This window comes from Stegodyphus dumicola, chromosome 3 (genome assembly GCF_044657685.1).
Source record: "Stegodyphus dumicola isolate Sdum_Otavi_A_Nest chromosome 3, ASM4465768v1".
Taxonomy (NCBI): domain Eukaryota; kingdom Metazoa; phylum Arthropoda; class Arachnida; order Araneae; family Eresidae; genus Stegodyphus; species Stegodyphus dumicola.
Genome location: NC_140770.1, coordinates 137,700,565 through 137,708,247, shown reverse-complemented (window position 1 = coordinate 137,708,247; position 7,683 = coordinate 137,700,565). Strand labels below are relative to the sequence as shown.

The 7,683-nt window shown below is 31.9% G+C and overlaps 2 non-coding genes across 2 annotated transcripts; both read right to left on the bottom strand.

Annotated features, from left to right (window-relative positions):
* Positions 1-5,112: 5,112 nt before the first annotated feature.
* TRNAI-AAU (transfer RNA isoleucine (anticodon AAU)) lies at positions 5,113-5,186 on the bottom strand. Its single transcript has one exon. It is a non-coding gene; the product is annotated as a tRNA-Ile (tRNA).
* Positions 5,187-5,970: 784 nt separating this feature from the next.
* TRNAI-AAU (transfer RNA isoleucine (anticodon AAU)) lies at positions 5,971-6,044 on the bottom strand. Its single transcript has one exon. It is a non-coding gene; the product is annotated as a tRNA-Ile (tRNA).
* Between the last annotated feature and the right edge of the window lie 1,639 nt (positions 6,045-7,683).

Genomic DNA, 7,683 nt, shown 5'->3' with positions numbered 1-7,683 from the left:
ATAACATAAGTAAACAGGCATATGTCCCACGTCCTCCACTAGCTTGAAGAAACAACTGGCTGGAGCCCCGCGAGGCTGCACCGGGAGTTTACGTGGCCATACAGGGGCTAGATGTCAAGTAGATTTTACATGGACCCTTGTCTTTTTAGCATAAAGGTCTTTCTCATTAAACTCTCTGTATACGGTTTGGCATAATACAACGGTTCCAGCTGCGGCTGGAAGCTCTGAACTTAACTGCCAAGCAGTAGACTTTCTGTTACAACCATCAGTTTTTGCCAGATACCGATCTTGAGAAGCAGTTCTTATTCGTTTGCGACCTTGCCCAGGCCTCTTCACAACAAGTCCAAAGTTTTGAGATTATTTCCATCTCGTAGAGATTGTCTATTTTAAAACATTCACTCATCTCATTCATCTTCCACAACTGTCTACCCTGCTTCTAAACGCCGTATGATTTGCCACTTCAGAGATTCTTTCAACACATTGTAGGGTTTCATTTATTTTTACTAATAGTTATTTTAGCCTTTTCTGTCTTCTGTTATTCCCCTTGCGTTTCCTCGCTAGTGTGTAAGTTACTTAAGGTGAACAAGTGTATTTAAACTGATGTTAGTGAAAAAGTTTAGTCAAAGCGTGATTCGCTACAGTGAGCCTTTCACACAGTCTCTGCAAAAATGAATTACATCGAGTGGATATTTCATGGAATGTCATAACTGTTTAGTATGTAAAGATAAATTTGGACATGAGTACATATTCAATGTTCGGATGGACTCGATTCGTGTTTGGTTGTTAAATTATATAGCTTGAATGATTTAATGAAGCTATCTTTAGAAGAACAAAACTTGGGTCCGACCTTATCACCACGGAACCCAACAAGCGAGCACAGATACAGATACCTGTGTTAGGGCTAGCTGGACCTATACATAAACTGAAGCCCACAATCGGCTTTCCCGAACGCCGCTTTTTCTTAAAGCTTATCCTCAAGCCTTCTACACTAAGGTCGGGAGAAGAGCCAATTGACATCAGTGAGAACAACTAAATGCCGCTCATTTAGCTGTACTTTACCTCACAACTACCAGGACCCTCCTTAACAACAACACGCGTCTCCACGCACGACAAATACATGGACAGTTATATCGTCATTTAAAGCTAAAAGCAAGGATTGTAATAACATCTCACGACAAGCTTCTACATCTAAAGAGGAAAATCATAAGTTAGAAAGGTGGTATAAAGGTACAGCTAAAAAGAAGGCAAGAGGAAAGCAGAAAATATCCGGAATAGTGATAATTGTCTCCCCAAAAGATGATCACCTGAAGCACTAAGGTACCTCAGGATTGCCATATCCGTACTCACAAGCTTAGCTCATATGTAATCTACTATAAGTAGTATTTCAAAGCTCTAAATGTAAAGAAAAAGAAGCGAAAAAAAAAAAAAAAAAGAACCTTTATTTTGGTGAACGTTTTCAGTAAAACTGCATCAGTTATATCAATCGAGATCTAGGTCTCTCTTCTTTAAGGACAAAAACATTTACATTTTTTTTTTTTTTGAGAAAGTTCTTTCAGCGTTTTTCATAGTTTTTGTGAGAAATTTCTTATAATCTCTATGCGCCACTTTTTAATCTCAAATTTACGTTCATTTTATATACATTCATCTGGAGCAAAGTTTCTTTTACTCCTGAAAAAGAAGAAATGCATCTGATCACCTTGAAATCCACAATGTTTCATTGAAAACCTACTCCAAAATAAAGTTCTTTTTGTTGCCTAATTTTAACCTCAGAGTGTAAATCACCTGCATTAACCTTGAAACATAATAAATATACATATAAAATACTTTAAAATTCCCTTTAAAAATTTTCATCTTAAAAAATACATTTATTTATTAAACTTATTTATATGCAAGTCCTTTTTGTTACTTAATTTTAACCTCAGAGTGTAAATCACCTGTATTAACCCTGAAGCATAATAAATATACATATAAAATACTTTAAAATTCCCTTTAAAAATTTTCATCTTAAAAAATACATTTATTTATTAAACTTATTTATATGCAAGTTCTTTTTGTTGCCCAATTTTAACCTGAGAGTGTAAATCATCTGCATTAACCCTGAAACATAATAAATATACATATAAAAACATTAAAATTCCCATTAAAAATTTGCATCTTAAAAAATACATTTATTTATTAAACTTATTTATATGCAAGTTCCTTTTGTTGCCTAATTTTAACATCAGAGTGTAAATGACCTGCATTAACCCTGAAACATAATAAATATACATATAAAATACTTTAAAATTCCCATTAAAAATTTTCATCTTAAAAAATACATTTATTTATTAAACTTATTTATATGCAAGTTCTTTTTGTTGCTTAATTTTAACCTCAGAGTGTAAATCACCTGTATTAACCCTGAAGCATAGTAAATATACATATAAAATAATTTAAAGTTCCCTTTAAAAATTTTCATCTTAAAAATACATTTATTTATTAAACTTGTTTATATGCAAGTTATTTTTGTTGCCTACTTTTAACCTGAGAGTGTAAATCACCTGCATTAACCCTGAAACATAATAAATATACATATAAAAAACATTAAAATTCCCATTAAAAATTTGCATCTTAAAAAATACATTTATTTATTAAACTTATTTATATGCAAGTTCCTTTTGTTGCCTAATTTTAACATCAGAGTGTAAATGACCTGCATTAACCCTGAAACATAATAAATATACATATAAAATACTTTAAAATTCCCATTAAAATTTTTCATCTTAAAAAATACATTTATTTATTAAACTTATTTATATGCAAGTTCTTTTTGTTGCCTAATTTTAACATCAGAGTGTAAATCACCTGTATTAACCCTGAAGCATAATAAATATACATATAAAATACTTTAAAATTCCCTTTAAAAATTTGCATCTTAAAAAATACATTTATTTATTAAACCTACTTATATGCAAGTTCCTTTTTTTGTCTAATTATAACCTGAGAGTGTAAATCACCTGCATTAACCCTGAAACATAATAAATATACATATAAAATACTTTAAAATTCCCTTTAAAAATTTGCATCTTAAAAAATACATTTATTTATTAAACTTATTTATATGCAAGTTCCTTTTGTTGTCTAATTTTAACCTGAGAGTGTAATTCACCTGCATTAACCCTGAAACATAATAAATATACATATAAAAAACATTAAAATTCCCTTTAAAAATTTGCATCTTAAAAAATACATTTATTTATTAAACTTATTTATATGCAAGTTCCTTTTGTTGTCTAATTATAACCTGAGAGTGTAAATCACCTGCATTAACCCTGAAACATAATAAATATACATATAAAAAACACTAAAATTCCCTTTAAAAATTTGCATCTTAAAAATACATTTATTTATTAAACTTATTTATATGTAAGTTCCTTTTGTTGTCTAATTATAACCTCAGAGTGTAAATCCTCTGCATTAACCCTGAAACATAATAAATATACATATAAAATACTTTAAAATTCCCTTTAAAAAATTTGCATCCTTAAAAATACATTTATTTTTTAAACTTATTTTTAGATCACCATTTCCTTGTATTGTAATTAGCTGCTTTTAGAAGTAAAGATATATTTTATTCGTTCTTGAGGGAGCGTGGAGGAAAAATCTGCCATATATCTAAGGCCTGGTAATAAATATTTCATGGCTAATTATCAAGGACATTAATGCTCACTCGAATAAGCATAAAATTAAATTTACACGGTTATAACTTTTTAACTGCATCTTAATACTTTCTCTAAAAAAGAGAAAGTATTAAGAACTGGAGAAAAAAATATAGACGTCATCTTCAGGCGCCCTGCCAAAAAGTCGTCCAACGTTGAGGGTAAATTCGAGACGTGGTTGTGAAGGGGAAGGTGAATCCGAGACACAGACGACGCTAATACGGTTTTCCGAGAACTCCCGAAAGTTTAGAAGTTCCTTGAATTTAAAAATACAACTCAGCTCCCCTCTTTTTCCACGAGATACGCACGAGACGCAATTCTCGCTTGATTTGGCAAAGTTGATTTTCTAGAGATAGTACCCTCTCTGCGAAACTTCGCGAACGGCACCAACTATTATCCTAAGTTTTAGAGAGGGAAGAAGTAGTTGTTATTTGATTTTTCAAGCCAAAGAGAGCATCTCTTATTACCGCTGACATAAGCTTGTCTTCGGGTCGTTCCCATTAATTTTTAATCTGTTTATCGATTCGGTTCTCCGTTTTGCTGCGCTGAAGAGAATCATATTCCTCGGAAGATGACGCAGGTTCTAAAGAAATTAAAAGAAAGATTTTGCAAAAGAGAAATTTTATAAAATGACATTAACATTTATTACGGGTTTTAGAATACAGCGTCCGCGTCTTACAACGCAGATAGAATTGAACGTCTTAAGAGAATATCCACATTAAAATGAAATAAAAAGATTCTTACAACCTGATGTATGCAAGGGGTATACACCTCGTCCATTTCAGGCCTCCCTTTTCAGCGGTGCCTTCCCATTTCCCATATTTTTTAAATTACATTGTGCGTACAAGGGTCCTTGTACGGCTTTATTTTCGTAAATGTCAGTCTTAGACGTACACTTCGGTTGATTCAAATATTCGTGTTTTGACATTTATGCCGAAGCTGAAGCGTCAAGAATTTTATTAAAATAACACTCCGCCTCTTCTTTTTTTGCGCAGTGTACATATCTATTTCAGTGAAAATTTCGCTAGCGATAATATGCTATTTGGTTAAGTTTTTCGTCCCTATTTCTACAAGTAAATGCTTTTCGTTTAGATGACACAGTCACAAAAAGCAAAGTTCTGGCGGGACTGTAATTCGTCTGAGAATCGAGGAGAGTGAATTAAAAGTGGATAAGCTTACAGAATTAGGTGCGAAATTTTAGCTAAATAATCGTAAAACGATAATTTACTCCACTGTGCATAAAATTCGGAATCTAAGGTAACATTAAGATAGGTCTGGAATGCTTTATTTTTAGTTCTTTTAAGTGTCGCTCAATGTTTCTCTTCTTCTAAAGCGAATCCTACTTAAGACTTTTTGCCACACTGAGAAATATATTGACAAATAAAAACGCTCGCAGAAAGAAAACGAAAACCATTGGCCCGTGGGGGGATTGAACCCACGACCTTCGCGTTATTAGCACGACGCTCTAACCAACTGAGCTAACGGGCCTATCACGCAAAGGCTAGATAACTGTTATGATTGCCACGTTCTCGGACAAAAGTGATGTGACTTTTTATGTAAGCCTAGTTCTTTTATTGTAATAAAGAAGGTTTGTTGAAATTTGACTTTTTATCATTTAATGTGTAATACTTGTTTGTCGGTAGCTTTGATGGCGTTTACTGCCGAAAGATGTAAGTTTCAAGCCATAAGCAAACCCAAGTAAAATTTTCTCACGTTTCACCATCTCAAAACAATTTGAGCATGAGTTAATTTAAGTTTAATTAAGACTTAATTTTAATTTCTTTTTTCCAGTTCACACGTCTTTATGCTTGTCAGAAGTGCATCACTGCAAATGATTTGTGAAATCTTTTTTCTTTTGTTGTTGTTGGTTTTTAATTTTGGCGAGATTTTTTACTTGGTGTATTAGTAGCCGATAAAACAGATAGCACAGATTTTATCATATTTTAAGTATGTACATGTATGTATATATATGTGACTCGAAAATAAAATTATACTTATTACTAAATTAAGTATGTGTATGTTTAAAAACATTTTAGTACACCATTCGTCTAAAATATAAGCAATTATAACTTACTAACAATACATAATTATATATCTTCTATTAAGATTTCATTTCGAAAGGGAGAAAGGTAAAAATTTTTAAACATTAATAAATCTCCAATATTTTGAAAATTGTACACTCTTTTACAAACCAAATTTAAACGCATATTTACATTTACTGTAATGCTGATGTACAGAGAATTAAGTTACATTGTTGCAAAAAACAAACACTTGGCCCGTGGGGGGATCGAACCCACGACCTTCGCGTTATTAGCACGACGCTCTAACCAACTGAGCTAACGGGCCTACAGCACTTTTTAACACCTGCTAAACACAAAACAAGAATTTACTCGAGAGTGAAAGCAAGTGACGCAATGAGTTTTCAATGATAAACTGAATACTCTGCCTTTAAGAAGACTAGGTGTTTTTTGACGTTTAAAATATTCTAAACAGCTCAAAAAGAAATTTAGCAATTATAAATTTAAGGGGTTATGTAAGTTAAATAGCAAAAAGGGCGAAATAATTGTATAAAAATTGGTTGTTTTAAAGGCATCTTCAAATAAAACCTACCTAAAAGTTCTTTCACAAGAACCAAAGCAACGTTAAAAAAAATGGCTCTAAGATTTTAGTATTTAAAAGACCTGCTAATGTTTAAATTCGTGTTCATCCACTTCTTTGTATTAAAACCAGCTGAATTATATGTAAAATGACTCTACACAGAAACATTTTTAGCGTATTTTCATATATATATTTATGCAGTTTAAGAAAGTATTCTATTTAGAAGATTCCGAAGTAATTTCTTTTCAATAAGATTTCATTAAAATTGTAATTTTCTTGACTGCATGCATGCTTTTTCTGAACTGGTTGATTAGAATTTCACTATATAAAGCGGCTAGAGATCATTTAGAATTATATATAATTAAATTTGATATCGTATGAATATTTCGACTCTTCGAATTTCATTTTTATTTCCTCGTACGAAGTAAAGGAAATATCATCGTAATCGCGAAAAATTTCGGGTATCATATTACAAAGAAAATGTTCATTTCGACCGCTCTAGAGTCTTAAACGATGTTTTTGTGTGACATTTGTAGGTACGGAGAGAATAAAGGACTGTTGTTTTACAAAATTGATTGTAAACTGCATTAAAAAGAGATTGCTTTTTTTTTGTGACAGCTGTAGTATATGTAGTAGGTATGTACGTATGCATGCATCTCGCATAACTCAAACGAGTGACCGTAGAACGTTGAAATTTCGTAAGTGTGACTGCTATAACATCTAATTGTGCACCTCCCCGTTTTCGTTGCAATCGGCTGCACCAAAAGTAAATAAGTAAATAAGTAAATAAATAAATAAATATATTATTGTGTTACCCGGCTCGGTGAACTCATTTTTTTTATTCTTATATATTGTTAAAATGTGTATATGTAAAATAAGAAACTTAGAACCAAAATCGCAAAGATATGAAAGAAATAAAATTAAAAACCAGTAAAACCCCAAATTACGTATAAATATGTAAAAATCATCAAACTATTGCCACTAAATCAATATTTATATTATATATATATTCCTCTCTCCTTTCTGCATGCCTTCGTTCTGTAACGGTAGCACACCCAGCGCGTATTCGAGGGTCCAGGTCTGAGTCCCGGCGAGGGCATTGCTCATTTTTCACGTTTCCTATTTCAAAAATCCTAATGAGTCTACAATATATACTTATATATATATATGTGTGTGTGTGTGTGTAAAATATAAAATCTAGCTTTCAAATAATAAATTAATAACCCTTTAACTTCCGTTTCATTCTAAAAATAGCAGCAATAAATTTTTCTCCCTGCAGTTTTGATGCGCACTTACCGACGAAATCTGAACCCAAAATCCTGTACATGAATCTTGTCATGTGATCTGAAATGGAATTCGATATAAAAATGACAATTACGTCACAACT